Source organism: Schistocerca americana, chromosome 5 (genome assembly GCF_021461395.2).
Source record: "Schistocerca americana isolate TAMUIC-IGC-003095 chromosome 5, iqSchAmer2.1, whole genome shotgun sequence".
Taxonomy (NCBI): Eukaryota; Metazoa; Arthropoda; class Insecta; order Orthoptera; family Acrididae; genus Schistocerca; species Schistocerca americana.
Genome location: NC_060123.1, coordinates 446,983,223 through 447,001,315, shown reverse-complemented (window position 1 = coordinate 447,001,315; position 18,093 = coordinate 446,983,223). Strand labels below are relative to the sequence as shown.

The 18,093-nt window shown below is 41.2% G+C and overlaps 1 non-coding gene across 1 annotated transcript; it reads left to right on the top strand.

The window, feature by feature from the left end:
- The first annotated feature begins 2,787 nt into the window (after window positions 1–2,787).
- On the top strand, window positions 2,788–2,862 carry Trnap-cgg. The gene has a single exon. It is a non-coding gene; the product is annotated as a tRNA-Pro (tRNA).
- The last annotated feature ends 15,231 nt before the right edge of the window (window positions 2,863–18,093 follow it).

The following is an 18,093-nucleotide window of genomic DNA, read 5'->3' as shown; positions in this document are numbered from 1 at the left end:
GAGAAAGTCCACAAAGACAAGCGGAATTGATTGAAGTTTGGATACCAAACCCACATTCCGACATCACAAAGATTATTTTACAAGGAAGTTGTTGATCTTGCACTGAGTAACATAAAGAGAGCTGCTGACAGATGAAAGAAATTACAACCTCTGAGAGTGGATGCAGAGAAATGTTGGACGGAAGGTGTTAATGAAATTCATGTAAATATAAAAAGTCGCAATTTTTTTCTTATTTATAATGGACCTTACTGCATTTATAGAATAGCCCAAGACAATGCTGTGCAGGCTACAACTTCATTTGCACACAAGAGCAGAGGACTCTTCACCATATCACATATGTGAAACCATTTACTGAATAAAATTTAACATGATTGTTTTGAATGATAGAGGAACATTTTCATATTGTACATTCATATGTGGCTATAGTTTTGCATTCAGTTGCCTATTTTTTAAATTATGAGATGTGCATTAAAAGATGTGTTTACAACCACATGTATTGAATTATAAAGAATGTCTTTTTGTATGTTAAAGGAGGGTATAACTCCAAGAGAAACTAAAGATGTATTTTAAGGAATGTTACACAGAAACAAATAATTGCACTTACATGATGGAAGTAACTGATAAAAAAGATTATAAGATTTGCGTAGGTGAAGAAAAAAAAGAAGACAAAGACACTATTTAACTTTCTGTCTTGTAACATAAACAATATCTTAGATTTTTTCTTTTACATTTAATTTTTCCTGCCAAGGTAAAGTTTAACTTTTAATGTTACCTGATGTAAAGATATTTGCTTGTAACAATGTTGTTTTGAGCCTTTTAGGACAAATAATATTTTACATAAATGAAATTTTCGGGTCATAATGGATTTAGGTAAGCAGTTGTATGTGTGCGCTTGTAGCGCTAAGCCTGGAGAAGTTCGGACAGGAGGAAGTTAACTTTCATTCTACTTAGTGTGGAAGAGAAATCTGATATTTGATGGATGGTGTGTACTTAGGTTTTCTGGCCGCGTTGCAATGTTGGTAGTTTTGAAGACGTAAGACAAAATCTGTATAAATTTTTTGAATGTATTTAGGTTTTCTAGCTGTTGGTTGTTTTGAAGAAGCCCGAAAAATTCTATAGAGGTCGATGAATAAAGTGTTATACCTTGGGATAATAATAATAGAGAAATACGATAATGAAGTAAAGGTGTTTGAAGAAATAAGACATGGAATGTTGACAGAGGAAACACAGGAAGAAAGTAAAGATGTTATTTTTTAATGGTTAAATGTGTATGAAACTAAAGGTTCTTGGACTTATGTACCGTCTATGCAACCAATTGAAGGCAGTTTGTTTGTTGCCATACGCGTTTCGCTTCATTTATTTGGGAGGCATCATCAGTGGCCTGTAATACATGTTTCCTTTTTTACGTACAACAAACGTATTATGTGGTGGATATAACACGCGTGTGTATTACATTTTGTCGTGTCTTTCTCTTGTTTTTTTAGGTTAAAATCAACTTTTGTAGCACAAAGTTCGTAATGTGAACTAATAGTTCGGTGTTAGTTACGATTTCCAGCGCTGTTAACTCAAATTCCAAAGCAAATGAAGCGAACCGCGTATGGCAACAAACAAACTGCCTTCAGTTGGTTGCATAGACGGTACATACCTCCAAGAATTAAAAGCAGCTAAAAGAAAGACGGATAACAGAAGAAAGATAACAGGAACTAAACGTATATGAAGTTATGGTAACAAGAGAAATGAGGATAAAGGTGATAAAGATTGGGAAAATAAAAGAGAAATCATAAAGGTAGTGAAACTTCCTGGCAGATTAAAACTGTGTGCCCGACCGAGACTCGAACTCGGGACCTTTGCCTTTCGCGGGCAAGTGCTCTACCAACTGAGCTACCGAAGCACGACTCACGTCCGGTACTCACAGCTTTACTTCTGCCAGTACCTCGTCTCCTACCTTCCAAACTTTACAGAAGCTCTCCTGCGAACCTTGCAGAACTAGCACTCCTGAAAGAAAGGATATTGCGGAGACATGGCTTAGCCACAGCCTGGGGGATGTTTCCAGAATGAGATTTTCACTCTGCAGCGGAGTGTGCGCTGATATGAAACTTCCTGGCAGATTAAAACTGTGTGCCCGACCGAGACTCGAACTCGGGACCTTTGCAGAAGTAAAGCTGTGAGTACCGGACGTGAGTCGTGCTTCGGTGGCTCAGTTGGTAGAGCACTTGCCCGCGAAAGGCAAAGGTCCCGAGTTCGAGTCTCGGTCGGGCACACAGTTTTAATCTGCCAGGAAGTTTCATATCAGCGCACACTCCGCTGCAGAGTGAAAATCTCATTCTGGAAACATCCCCCAGGCTGTGGCTAAGCCATGTCTCCGCAATATCCTTTCTTTCAGGAGTGCTAGTTCTGCAAGGTTCGCAGGAGAGCTTCTGTAAAGTTTGGAAGGTAGGAGACGAGGTACTGGCAGAAGTAAAGCTGTGAGTACCGGACGTGAGTCGTGCTTCGGTAGCTCAGTTGGTAGAGCACTTGCCCGCGAAAGGCAAAGGTCCCGAGTTCGAGTCTCGGTCGGGCACACAGTTTTAATCTGCCAGGAAGTTTCATATCAGCGCACACTCCGCTGTAGAGTGAAAATCTCATTCTGGAAACATCCCCCAGGCTGTGGCTAAGCCATGTCTCCGCAATATCCTTTCTTTCAGGAGTGCTAGTTCTGCAAGGTTCGCAGGAGAGCTTCTGTAAAGTTTGGAAGGTAGGAGACGAGGTACTGGCAGAAGTAAAGCTGTGAGTACCGGACGTGAGTCGTGCTTCGGTAGCTCAGTTGGTAGAGCACTTGCCCGCGGAAGGCAAAGGTCCCGAGTTCGAGTCTCGGTCGGGCACACAGTTTTAATCTGCCAGGAAGTTTCATATCAGCGCACACTCCGCTGCAGAGTGAAAATCTCATTCTGGAAACATCCCCCAGGCTGTGGCTAAGCCATGTCTCCGCAATATCCTTTCTTTCAGGAGTGCTAGTTCTGCAAGGTTCGCAGGAGAGCTTCTGTAAAGTTTGGAAGGTAGGAGACGAGGTACTGGCAGAAGTAAAGCTGTGAGTACCGGACGTGAGTCGTGCTTCGGTAGCTCAGTTGGTAGAGCACTTGCCCGCGAAAGGCAAAGGTCCCGAGTTCGAGTCTCGGTCGGGCACACAGTTTTAATCTGCCAGGAAGTTTCATATCAGCGCACACTCCGCTGCAGAGTGAAAATCTCATTCTGGCATAAAGGTAGTGTCTGTTTTTTTACTGCTAAGTTTTCCAAAGTCTTCTTTCGTTTGTATTCTGATTCTGTTTAAACGAAAATGCAGATGCTGAGGCAACAAAATAGGCAATTTGTAATATTACTTAATCATCATGTAACTAAGATTCCAAAAACGCTGGTAAGTCAGGTCGTTTTATTCTTTACAATAGACCTATTTCGGCAAATAGCCATCGACAGATTATGTGACATGGCTTTGACATCCATATGTCATCGTGGTTGTGTCGCTGTCTCTTTGTTTCAATTACGTCCATTAGTCTTCTTGGAGTAATATTGCTGGTACATCAGTCAAACAAGCTGTCACATAATTATTGCTCTGAAAAAAAGAAACACTATCTGAAAATTATATCAGATAACAAGTCATATCAATTACTACCAACCGTTGTTACTCCAAGAACACTAATGGAATGTAATTAAAACAAAGAGACACAGACAGAACCACGATAACGTGTGGATGTCAAACCCATCTGACATGACCTGACGACGGCTATTGACCGAAACAGGCCTACTGTGACGTATAAAACGATCTGACTTACCAGCGTTTTTAGGATCGTGATTACATAGTGTCCTTAAACGACATATACAATGCAGTGGGGCCAAAAGACTCAAAATTATTTAATCAGTAAGATACGTTCACTTTGGAATACCGCTTAAATTTATCTTTTTGTCACTTTATTTGTTAGTTTAGGATGAAAATTCAGTGTTTCTTTAGATCGGATTCTTCTGGCAGCTAATTCTCTTAATGCATTCAATAACTTTTTCTTTAGTTAACTCAACCATGATTGTTCGCTATCATCATAAGAGTTTGTAGTTCACTGGTTTTCTGTCCTCACACATGTTTGTAACTAATTTATTCTCTGTTCTTATATGTGTTTATAGTGGGTTAGCAGTGAGTTGTGTTTTGAGTGTAGTTGAGTAAAACAGTGGAATATCTTAGGTGTATGCACACAAATAACACTGGCCTACAAAACTCAACTTTGTAAAAATTTTTAGCACCAAAATAGGTTATCCTTATGTATTACGATTTGGTGTACACGAATCTGGCATTGATTTCCCTACAGCACCCACAGCTTTTGTATACATTATACTAGTCACTAGCAAATTGTGTTCGGTTTTTTGTGTTGCTTGAACAATATGGTTTCGTTTGTAAATGCTAATTTATCAACACAAAGAGCACGACATGCTTATGAAATATGTTGTCATAGATATCTAAATTATTTTTACTGGCAACGGCTTTGTTGCAGTGGATACACCGGTTCCCGTCAGATCCGAAGTCAAGCGCTGTCGGGCGTGGCCGACATTTGTATGGGTGACCGTCCGGGTAGCCATGGGCTGTTGCCATTTTTCAGGGTGCACTCAGCCTCGTGATGCCAATTGAGGAGCTACTCGACCGAATAGTAGCGACTCTGGTCAACGAGAACCATCATAACGACCGGGAGAGCGGTGTGCCGACCATACGCCCCTCCTATCCTCATTCTCAGCTGAGGATGACACAGTGGTCGGATGGTCCAGATTGGCCAGTTGTGGCCTGAAAAAGGAGTGCTTTAAATTATTTGCTGCGCCTCTTACATGTGGCACTACTGTCCTGCAGTAGTGTCCAACAGTAGCCACCCATCTTGTTGCACAGTGACCCTAATTGCGTTGCTCCAGTGCTCCACTTGTCCAAGAGCACCAGCCGGAACAGGATCCGGATATGAGTGAATAACGTGCAGTTTTAACGACATGTTACAATCGAGATTACGTTAAGAATCTAGCAGTTCGCTAAATTAACACATCACTATTGCCTGCTCGCATGTTTACAAAGAAATCAGAAGGCAGTTTTTTGGAAGAATTCCAGCAGTCCAATTCAAGACGCTCGAAGCGGTGAGAAAATCAGGATCGTAAATAAGCTGTCTAACTTGAGGGCCAAAAAACAAACCTGCTTTCACTTTGGCTTCACTCAGCGCGGGGAATTTCTGACGTAAGTACATAAAACCAGGTCCACTTCTGTCGAATACAACAACAGACGACTTCATAAGTCCAAGTTTTAAGTGAAGTGATGGTAAAAAAAGTCTTTCAAATTCACCAATGGAACGTTTGCTACGTTCTTCCAACCAGGTTCCATTTGCGTATTGGCAGGCCAAATCCGTCTGTCGTAATGACTCTTCCGATCACGGCTGTCCCATTCGTAAGGAAAACAGCAATGCTTTATATACTCAGATTTTAATCCTGTAAGCATCCCAATTACTTTTAAGTCATCACAGATTTCCCGCTTGTGGCTTTTGTATTGAGTTTTATTCAACAAGAATTCTGTACTGCTTTACGTTTCCTTCAAAACAGTGGCATAAGCTATGGGGACAGGAGGATATACATTGCTACTGTGAAGAGTAGCGCTTTGAGGCTACTTTTAGAGCCATCAGGGAATAGTCGCGATTCCGCTGATATATGTTTCATACCTATAGCTTTAAACAGCGCATTCTCGCCATTGCAATAACAGAGTCAAAGAATGGTGCGAAGGCAGCCTGACAATGTCGAAAGAAACAAACCCTAGCATCTTTGTGTAGTAAATAAAGTTGAGCTTGTGCCTTAGAAAGATTCACGTCCCTAACAAGGTCATTCAGATCATTTTGTGTCAGGAGATGTGGCGTCATTTCTTCACAGTCGAAGTCAGAACTTGCATTCTCCACGACTGTAATAGATTCGCCCTGGGTTTCGACTTCCAATGACCTTGTTGAGCCGTGCGCGGCTCGCGGTCATGCCGTTTATTGCTCGTTATTTTGTTTTTATGGTTGTGTCCCCTCGGCTTTTTCTTTTAATTCGATTTACTGGCGTCAGTTGGTTGCTGGTTTGCTTGCCCGTGAGTGGCAGCAGCAGCGCTTATCGACAAGTGCACTGTCGTACCATCTCTGGAGCGACCGCTAGTATTTCCGGGTCGTCGTCGTGAGAGTTCAGTCCGGAGGCAGCAGCAGTGAGGTCGGGGACGGAGAGCCAGTGAGGTGCAAACAGCCAATGCGCGCCGGCCGCTGGCGACACACATGAACTGTCGGACGGAAGGAGATTGGGGCAGGACGACCGTTGGTCAGTCGTTCGGTTGGTCGTCTCATTGCGTGACGTGTATTTGGTCTTTTGACCGTTTCTGTGTCTTGTCACCTGGCCATCTTGCCGGACGTGGTTCGGTTCCTCCCTTGTGCAGAGATGTCGAGGCCAATGGGCAAGAGTTATCTCTGCATGGATGGGTCCGAGCCAAGGTGCCCGGGTCGCCATATCTCCGAGTTCCGAATGGACACGGAGTCGAGTCGGGTTGGAGCTGCAGTCAGCTTCGGACAGCCAAGACTCTCCCGACCGCCGCCGACACTAACTTGAGTGGGAACGACCTGGGTTGGTCGTTCGGTCGGTCTTCTCATCGGACGCCGTGTATCTGGTCGCCGACCGCTTGTGGAAACACACTGTGTGTCGAATTGATTCGTCCTTGTGATTCCACAGTGATTGCTTTTACGATTGTTCGAGTTCTTGTGCAAGGGTGTTTACGTCGAACTGTGTGTAGCTTCTGTGATTTCCACTGAGCACATGAATTCTGTCTGCGTACTGGAATAGGCAGTTGGTCGGTTGTGACAGAGGGAATTGATTAGGTTGTTAGTTGGTTCTTCAGCCGTCCCTTGGTCGTGTTGCAAATCGATTGTTCAGTGTTACGCTTGGCTGTCTGTCTCACTTAAACGGTGGTTAGAGTTTCTTCCCCTGGCCGACCCTTGGAACATTTCTGAGCACGACTTTGTTGTTTGTGATTGTCATTTTATTTGGTAGCAGGTACTGTGCAAGGCCTTCAGCCGCTTATTAATATTGTGTGTTTTATGTTTAGCATATGGCCTTCAGCCGTATTCATGACAACTATTTTAAGATTAGGCCTTCAGCCGTGTTTTATTTAAAATTCTTGTTGTTCTGTTTTTAGGTCTTCAGCCACGCTTGTTTCAGAATCTGTGACTTTAATATGTAAATCTTTGCCTGTAAGGTTTCTCTTTAATTATCTTGAATTCTTGAAATGGCCTTCAGCCGTGTTCTGTAAATGTTTATCTTAAGATGGTCTTTAATTTTTCGTGAGTAATTGTTTGGGCCTTCAGCCGACAAGATACTTCAAGTTCTCTTAAGGTTTTTCTGTTGTACTGTGTAAAAGCTTATCTTTAAAACCTTCCTTTTATGCAAATTTTTTTATTGGGCTTGCAGCGGAAGAATTAATTTGAATTTTCCTTAATATTGCCTTAACCGAAATTTGTAAACGCTTGGCTTTTAAATAATTTCCTTAGCTGATCTGAAGTATTATTTCGGACTTTAGCCGAGAAGATATAGCAATTTTACTTAAGTAAGGCCTTCAGCCGTTACCCTAAATCCCACTGTTTATCCTGGCCCCTTCCCACAACTTGATCCGGTCTGTCCTGCGAAATCAGATTTCACATGAGTCTGGAGAAACGTGGACAGGTAAGGAAGAATTGTCCGGCATAGGTCGAATAGCTGACTGGCTGGAGAGATACTTGATCGTCTTTCTTTCCTTATCCTTCATCCCTGCTATTTTAACTACGCAGAAATAGCAGCCATCTACGCGATTTGTCGGTTACCTTCATATCATCGGAATAGCAAGAGGCATTGCAGCTTTATCTTTTTTCTCACTCAACTGTAAAGACAAGACGAATAGTTCACACAGACAATATGTGGTACCCATTTTCGGTCCTGATCACCTGACTTGCGACTCGAATAAAGATCGTATAATTTCTTCACTACAGATGCCACATCTCGTCTGCATGCATGATTTAACAGTGTACTTCCCGCTGGTGTAGCAAAAGTTATTTGGCTGATTTAAACATACCAATGATACTGTAAAACACTAACACAAAAGCACCATTAAAACAAAACTAAACACTCAGCACAAGGTTTGTTCAGATCGCACTAATCACACTCGTGAATGCACAGCCAAACAAAGGAAGCATTTCTTCACGACTGTTAAGAACATGGTGTTCAGGAGCAACAGACAATGAGTCACATGCACTGTTGCTATATTACAAAAGATTAATTATAAGAAAACTTTCCGGTAGTCGAGTCATGAGGGCAGCCTTAATAGGCTGCATTTCTTAAGAAATCTATCTTTTTTTTCATAACCATTCTTATACAATGAAGTATTCTCGAAACTAAGGGTGCTACGAAAAAAAAAAGACGTATTCGTGGTCAGGGATCAAATATATAAGAAACACCCATTTCCATTCTTGAAAATTTTTCATTGTTGGTCAGTGCAGTATTTCTGTTTCATTCTTTCTCATCATTGGTCATTAGTGTATAATAATTTTGATTTTTCTTTTGTCACTTTTTGTAACATTTGAAATGTTTTACCTTTAAAATTGCTAGGAATAGCATTTTTTGCTCATTTGTATTGTCATGATTACACTGCATGTGCAGCTTTATTTTAGTACCTTATGAATGATTACTATATTAAACTGCTATGTTTGCACTAAATTTTATGAGAAAATTTGTTATATCTCCTGAGGTACATATCTTACCACACATGTCACTTCTTGAATTCTTACCATTTTATTTTGCTTTGTACAGCTCATTCAATCTTAAATTGTAATGTATATTCTGTTATGTTTCGTATTAACTTTCTTGTACTTGCTGGATATGTAAATACAGTACTATCATGAAAGGATATGCACATCTGTTCAAGGGAAGAGGGACTTTGTGATGCTAACCCTTTACTGTAGCCACAACTAAAAATCTATTGAGCAGTATGTTATTTGGTACACAAATATAATGAGCTGTGCAGTCAGCAGAAAGGAACTGGACATTCATGGCATAATCCCGTAAGCCTTAACAAATTTGTATTCATGGCATAATAAACTGCAATATTGGGCTGGTGATGCTGATGAGCCATCAGCATTGCATCACTAGAAATAATGGGTCTGTGCAGTGCGCTAATGAACACATTCCACCTGTCTTCCTGAGTCTGCACCTACTGAAAGTATGTTGTGTTTCATGCATCAATGTTGCACGCGATGTGATAATCACTATTGTTTCAATGAAGATAATAGATAGGTTGTCAGTGCATGACATATCACTTAACGTCCTTCCTAAATCTGCCTTCTAGTTCTAATAGGCGTACTGTTTCAGGTCTTTATACTGATTTAATTCCTGACTGGCAACCCTGAGCAGAGCAGTGTCCTTTATATCCCTTGTTTATTGTTTGGATCACACTCTATGTACATATAACCTATTTAATCAAAAGCATATAAAGCATACTAATCAAATTCATTCTACTCATACTTTTCTTTAGACTTTCACTGTAGACTGTCTTTTGTCTCCTTTTTATGAATTTTGATGTGGTAGTTTGTTGTCTATTCATTCCAATTTGCAAGTAATATACTACTAAATACTAATTGGTAAAAGTTGGGAAAAAGGAAGGTTTCTAGTTTATTTTTGGTTTCCAAGGAATGTGACGTGAGCTCTATATTTTCATTCGGTGTGTCATACTTCATATCTGTACAATGGACATTTTTGAAACAGTGGTCTTCAGCAGTCGATATGTTACTCTACAGATGATCTGAATACACGCACTGTTATTTTTGGTAGCCGGTAGCATTCTCATTGCTGGAGCATTAAGTGAGAAATATGTGGGCGCGTCGGGTGTTGGTCACAAAATGGTTCAAATGGCTCTTTTTTTTTTTTTTTTGTAACCATATATATTTATTTAAATATTTTAACAACGATACATTTAAAAAAAAGACATTTTATTCTATTAATCTATTATCCTAGTGATGGTTAATATTATTGTCATTTTATATTTTTTCGTTTTTCTCTTATTGTTTGTTCCTTAAACCCTTTTACATGGCCGTTTGTCGTCTTTTTTTTTGAGGGGGGTAGACATTGCAGGACAGGCATAACAGTTTATATTTGGCATCGTTGCATTGATTTGAGTTTATGTTTCTGTATGTGATGCACTTGTGATGACACAGGCACATTGTGTATCCTGGTTTGATCTCTTCCTCTAGTTACACTGTTTAGTGGGACAGTATGAAGGACCGTCACCATGATAGGTGGAGCAGAAGTGGAAGAAACTTTTTTTTTTTTTTTACATATACTACAGAATATACCTAATTGAAGAAGAGAGAAAATTTTGTCATATTACATAAGAGAAGCAGAAAGGATAGTGTGAGTAATCAATAGAATTTTATAGGCACAAAGTAAAGGAAATCAAAATATCTAATAATAATGAGTAGTTGGCACTTTCCACTAAGGAGCACTTTGTGTCACTGATTCCACTAGGAAGAAACACTTTATACTACTATACTTCACTATTTGATGCGAGAAGAGAAAGCTCTTTATCTTTTGTGTTGCACTTGTTCACTATCACTGCACACGTTATTCTTGTGGTGAGTGTGGTGAGGTGGCTGGTAGCGGTGCTGAGGGTCACAGGCTGGGGAGGACTCTGGCGATCGCTGTCTGCAGTGGAATCTGCAGGAAATTTTTGAAGTTCTCGTGGTATCGCCTGTGCTGCTGGGCCGTCTTGTTCTCCTCCCAGAGGTCCATCAGGAAGGCCACCCGGTCGGTCTGCCTCCGCGCTACGATGGCGTGTGCCGTCATGGCGAGGATCCAGAGAGTCGCCAGTCGCTTGGGTCGTGGAAATGGGTTGCAGTCTGGGGCGGTGATTGCTTCCACTGTGATGCTTCCCGGCGCCGTTCTGTTGATGTGGGCCACCATCTGCTGGCACGCTTCCCAGATGTTGATGGCATTCCCGCAAGTGAATCGGTGTTCGAGGGTGTCAGTCATGCCACATACGTCACACTTGTCACTTGCGACGAGTTTTATCTCCGCCAGTCTTTGGTTGGTTGGTACCGTTCTGTTAATTATTTTGTACCATGTCTCCTTCGCATGTTTAGGTAGCACGTTTTCTGAGACGTTCCCCCATATTTGTTTCCAATTGTATTGCGGGAGTTTTTGTTCAATTTTGTTTTTTGCCGGCTTCCCCCTGAGGCCCCAGTATATTCTCTTGGCTGTTCTGTGGCTGGGGTTCGCCACGGTGTCCAGAACGTAACTTTTGTTGGCGTAGTGCAGCCTGACGTGTCGCATTCTGCAGGGAATGTGTCTCGTGTCGACCGGCGCTTCTTGTGATGCGGGCTTGTATCTTCCAATTATCTTGGCTGTGACGCTGTCAGGGTTTTTGTCCTGGATGGCGAGCGTTCGTTTCAGTAGAAGGGCTGCACATTTGGTCTTTATATCAACTAGACCTAGTCCCCCTTCTTTTGTTGGCAGCGAGCACGTTGCTTGCGCCACTTTGAATATATTTCGACGCCACAACAGGTAGTACACTGCGCTCGTTAGTGCTCGCGCAATTTCTGTCGGGATGCTTAAGATTTGCGCCAGGTACCAAGCTTTCGACAGGATCGTCGTGTTTATCAGTTCTGTTTTCTGGTGGATTGTTAGCTTCCGGTTCGCGTGCTGTCTGGAGAGACCTCTTATGGTGTGTAGCACCTCCCTCCAGTTGTATGCGGCCATTCTAAGTGGACAAGACTGTATATATATTGCTCTGAGCACTATGGGACTTAACATCTATGGTCATCAGTCCCCTAGAACTTAGAACTACGTAAACCTAAATAACCTAAGGACATCACACAACACCCAGTCATCACGAGGCAGAGAAAATCCCTGACCCCGCCGGGAATCGAACCCGGGAACCCGGGCGTGGGAAGCGAGAACACTACCGCACGACCACGAGCTGCGGACTGTCGGTCACACTACTGAGCGGTCTGGATATAGCTTGCACAGGACAGAGATAAAGATACAGATGATGTAGAAATTTGGAAATGTGGTTTAGTAAAGATTAATTTGAGAAGTGTGAAGATTTACAGGTAATAGTGTTCCTGCACTGCTTGCCTGCGCGTAATGTACTGTGCGTTTGGAAAACGGAAAGTTTCAGTGGGGTTTTTCTTTATTGGTTCAGGTTATTTAGTTTCATGGTTCAGAAATGAATAAATAAAGTTATCTGTTCACATGGCTTGCACTTAGACGCTATAGATTTACCACCCCTTTACTATCTCAGTTATTAATTACATAGCACTATGATATTATTAACAATAAGTAATTTTTTTGTAATGTTACTCTAATAGTCAAAAAATGTGTTTGATTATTCACAACACAGTTTTTGACTCCTAGACTCCTTTCAGCCATTTAGTAGATGCAATGTTTTCTACTGTCACCTCATAAAAATTTGGTTTTGTAAAAATGTGTCTCCGCATTGCACTTCGACCGTCTTTGCATTGAACTACACAAGATTTTCTTTCCTTTCAGCAGTTTTGTTGTTATGCTACACTTTTTTATCACTTCGGGCAGTACCATGTTTCCATTGTCACAGAAACGCGACATAAATTTGCTGGGACCAGTTACATTATCAAGACAATAAGATCATTTATAGTTAGGTGTTGGATTTAAAAATTACTGTCAGGTTCAGTTTAGGCAAGGTTCATTTCAGATTTCATTTCATATGCAGACAGTATTCTTAAAGTGCAGTATTACGTTTTTGGGTGCGTCATTTAATGTTCAGAATATTATTTAGTCAGTTTGCGTATGTACAATCACGGGGAATTTTCACAGAAACTTTTTGGTTACTTATTATTTGAAAATACAATTTGCAATTTTATGAAGCTTTGTCTATTCTGTTAGCTTTGTGTGTTTACATTGTGATGTCAGGCACTGTAGCATTTTCATTGCACTACACAATACAGAATTTCACAGGACAGCTTATCTACCACACAGTTTTAAGTTTTCTAATTAATTTGGTAAATGTTAGTTTAAGTATGGTTATACCGTTTGTGATACTTTTGGCTACTAGTTCTTATCATATAGCGTTTCTGTAAGCACACCACTTGCTCAGCATTATAACACAGACACAAGAAGTTATAATGAATGGGAAACCAATTCAGTTCAGTTATAATTCATAATATTCAACTCACTATATTTATTTTTATTCAGAAAAGTTACATTGTGGAGTTAAAAATCTCAACAGAAAAGGCAACTGGACCCTAGGAATAGCTATCAGACTCGGTGTACCAAGTAGAAGAACTACTTGTTCCCGTTCTATGACGATTATATGGTAGATCGCTTGAGCAACGGAGGGTTCCTAGCAACTGGATTTCCGTTAGGCAAATGGATCGTCGGACAGATCCACATAATTGTGGGCCTTTATTGCTGACGTCAGTCTGCTTTAGCACAATGAAATACTTTTTTGCTCATGTAGTATAATGACCCGAACTTGTCTTTCTCAATGGGAGTAAATCGACGGGTGTAGAAGTAACTTCGGAAGTATCCTTAGGAACAGTTATAAATATGTTGTTGTTTACAATATACTTATATATAAATGGTTTAGTAAATAAGGTCACATAACGTGATAAATATGATAGTGAATAACTTCGCAAATACACCAAACCTGACGTCCTAACGAAATAAATATTATCGCAGAAAAACAACAATGACTGTAATCAATTAATATGATCTGCAAATGTAATTGCAATCTCTTTTATTTTGCAAAAGGATCGCTCTCTCTTCCCTTTTGTTTCTTCGTACTGTAAGAAGCTATATTGTGACGAGGCACGAAAACGTCTAAGTTTTATGTAATACTTATCCCCACTATAATCAAATATTACTTAAAAATGTGGTAAAACGTTATATGTTTCAACTCTTATATTCATCAAGATGCAAAATTAATGTGTCTATGCAAATTTTATAGGGGAACATTGGTGCAGAGGTTAGCGACATTATTCTAAATGATAAAGGCCCAGAGTCGTAATAAACATCTCAATACCTGCTAATTTTGACAAATAAAAATAAATGTAAATGTAGGAGAATTCTCTTCATTAGCGATTCTTCCTCTGAAACAGTAAAAGTGATCCGTTTTACCGATATTGAATCATATTTTAGTAAAGCGACTACAGTAAATTTTTTGATCCCCGCTTAACGTGAATTGCAAGAATTTTCTTAGCGAAGCAATCAGCTACCAGAAGTCAAACTCGGTAACAAAATATATAACTATTGATTACATACTTTCAGCGTTGGTCCTGTCTTTTTTTATATAAAAACATCGTGTCCGGCAACCTAACTGCGAGAAGTACCATAACTGAGTAAATGACGTAAATAATTTTCCTGTTGTGAAGCATCCAGAATAACACTAACTCCAACTTTTCATAACATAATAAGGGCTTATTTCACTAGTGGTTCAAATCCATTACCTCCACCTTTCTGCCTATGCTTCTGAAATTAATGATCCAAACAAACAGAAAGAAAGGTTCATCTCCAGCAAGAAGCTATATGCTTGAATATATGTGGTATCTCAACTGCAGATTTTTCAGCGCTCATTTAACTTTAGTACTCTGTATCTCAATATGAACAAAAACGGACTTGTACCACTATTGACATAAGCCCTTCATATAAATACCAATACATAAAAGTACCACCAAAAAGGCTAGTCGCAAACGAGCTATTGTCTGTAAGGAACAGGTATCTCGTATATCCCGGGAAATCCCGTATATTCACTTAATTTGGACGAAAATTATGGATCGCGTATTTTTCAAGATATATCCCGTAGTTTTAGAATTAGCGCCATTCATTCTTTTAAATCAGATTATTTTTTAAATCAGATGATACTTGCTATGATACCCTTTGTCCCTTCCTTTCCCATGTTCCCCCCCCCCCCCCTCTCCTATAAATGAATTTAGGCATGACCTGTTCCAAATTCTAGAAAGCCAAAATTAATTAAAGATAGAGTTTTAAATCACTGTAAGAGTGGTCTGTCAAGTGTTTAATCTCTGTTCTGGTGTGGTTTTTCCTTTCTTTTCTATATCTGCAGTAATGTGTGTGACTGCGTAGTAAATGTAGTGATCTAATTTTTTATAGAGAATAATAACACGATTATTTACCGTTTGTTATTCTCTACGAGTAGCCTACCTAGGCCCCTTATTTTTTGAATTTTTCCCTTGTTTTCATTTCTGTTACCCATTATTATCTCTTATCTCCACTCTAATGAGTTGACTACCTTAGCAAGGAAGTTCCAACGCCAGAAGAGTTTAGTGAAATGTAGGAAGACCTTCATAGTATCGCTGATTGGGTAAGAGACTGTTAGTTGACCCATAAGTAAACGAACCGTATTGTGTAATAATTGACGGAGAAATCAATTAGCGTTCGATTACACGATGGAAACAGCAACAACCACAAAATATCTACGAGTCTACTGGTCAGCTTAAAGTCGAATGCCCACAGAAAATAAGTTGTATGAAAAACAGATGTCAGAGTGAAATTCTTTCGAATACTGCAGTGGAAAAGCAACTCATCCACTCAATGTGTGTTCTATGCACTCGTTCGACATATTCTTGTATCCGGTTTGTCAGTGTTGAACACTTTCCAGGTAGAATTACTGCAAGAGATACAGAAGAACCACAGAAGAATGGCGCGTTTCGTGACTGGTTCGTTTAGCAAGAGCGACAGCACTTAAGAGGTGTTTACTATCAGAAACAGTCTTGATCACAAATTATTTATTCCGGTGACCGGTTTCGACCACAACTGTGGTCATCTTCAGACCAATGAGCAAGAACCTCCTTCTGGTGGTAAATCAGGTCACCGGAATAAATAATTTGTGATCAAGACTGTTTTTGATAGTACATATTAGTAATAAAATTGATCACTGTTTGCTCCCACAAAGTATTCCAGCCGGCCGCGGTGGCTGAGCGGTTCTAGGCGCTTAAGTCCGGAATCGCGCGACTGCTACGGTCGCAGGTCCGAATCCTGCCTTGGGCATGGATGTGTGTGATGTCCTTAGGTTTGTTAGGTTTAAGTAGTTCTAAGTTCTAGGGGACTGATGACCTCAGATGTTAAGTCCCATAGGGCTCAGAGCCATTTGAACCATTTTAATGCATTCAAAAGTAATTAATTTAAGAGATGCTGGTAGAACTATAGTTTCAGACGCTGCAAGAGAGATTTACTGCTAAAATTAGGAGAATTACGTTCCAAGAAAACGCAGGCAACACCTCACTTCCTCCCACATATTCATACACCTCTCGGAATGACAATGACGGAAAAAATCAGACACTAGAGCCATTTTGTAGCTGTCAGCCGTCTTTCTCGCAGCTGTTCGAAAATTCCCGTCACAAGCTTCTAGGACTTGTAGAGGGAAGTGAATACATTAAATTTTGGATTGGAACCCCTGTCCGCCAACGTACCGTTTCCGTGCTACAGCCGTTCGAAAACATGTTTGCTAGGTATTTATGCGACCGGGTAGTCATGGTGGAGGTGGTTACGCTGGATCGGTTCATCTTACACTACTGGCCATTAAAATTGCTACACCACGAAGGTGACGTGCTACAGACGCGAAATTTAACCGACAGGAAGAAGATGCAGCGATGTGCAAATGATTAGCTTTTCAGAGCATTCACACAAGGTTGGCGCCAGTGGCGACACCTACAACGTGCTGACATTAGGAAAATATTCCAACCGATTTCTTATACACAAACAGCAGTTGGCCGGCGTTGCCTCGTGAAGCGTTGTTGTGACGCCTCGTGTAAAGAGGAGAAATGCGTCCCATCACGTTTCCGACTTTGATAAAAGTCGGATTGTAGCCTATCGCGGTTGCGGTTTATCGTATCGCGATATTGCTGCTCGCGTTGGTCGAGATCCAATGACTGCTAGCAAAATATGGAATCGGTGTGTTCAGGAGGGTAATACGGAATGGCGTGCTGGATGCCAACGGCCTCGCATCACTAGCAGTCGAGGTGACAGGCATCTTATCTGCATGGCTGTAACAGATCGTGCAGCCACGTCTCGATCGATGAGTCAACAGATGGGGACGTTTGCAAGACAACAACCATCTGCACGAACAGTTCGACGACGTTTGCAGCAGCATGGACTAGCAGCTCGGAGACCGTGGCTGCGGTTAACCTTGACGCTGAATCACAGACAGAGCGACTGCGATGGTGTACTCAACAACGAACCTGGTTGCACGAATGGCGAAACGTCATTTTTTCGGATGAATCCAGGTTCTGTTTACAGCATCGTGATGGTCGCATCCGTGTTTGGCGACATCGCGGTGAACGCACATTGGAAGCGTGTATTCGACATCGCCATACTGGCATAGCACCCGGCGTGATTGTATGGGGTGCCATTGGTTACACGTCTCGGTCACCTCTTGATCACATTGACGGCACTTTAACGGTGGACGTTACATTTCAGATGCGTTACGACCCGTAGCTCTACCATTCATTCGATCCCTGCGAAATCCTACATTTCAGCAGGATAATGCACGACCGCATGTTGCAGGCTCTGTGCGTGCCTTTCTGGATACAGAAAATGTTCGACTGCTGCCCTAGCCAAATCTCTCACCAATTGAAAACGTCTGGTCAATGGTGGCCGATCAACTGGCTCGTCACAATACGCCAGTCACTACTCTTGATGAACTGTGGTATCGTGTTGAAGCTGTATGGGCAGCTGTAGCTGTACACGCCATCCAAGCTCTGTTTGACTCAATGCCCAGGCGTATCAAGGCCGTTATTACGGCCAGAGGTGGTTGTTCTGGGCACTGATTTCTCAGGATCTATGCACCCAAATTGCGTGAAAATGTAATCACATGTCAGTTCTAGTATAATATATTTGTCCAATGAATACCCGTTTATCATCTGCATTTCTGCGTGGTGTAGCAATTTTAATGGGCAGTAGTGTATTTCAAGTCTGCCACTGACATGGTTCGAGTCTCATTCATTCGAGCCTCATTCACGTGTCTGTGAGTGTTAGAGCAATACGGTTGAGTAGACGTTTGCAGAATACGCCGACATG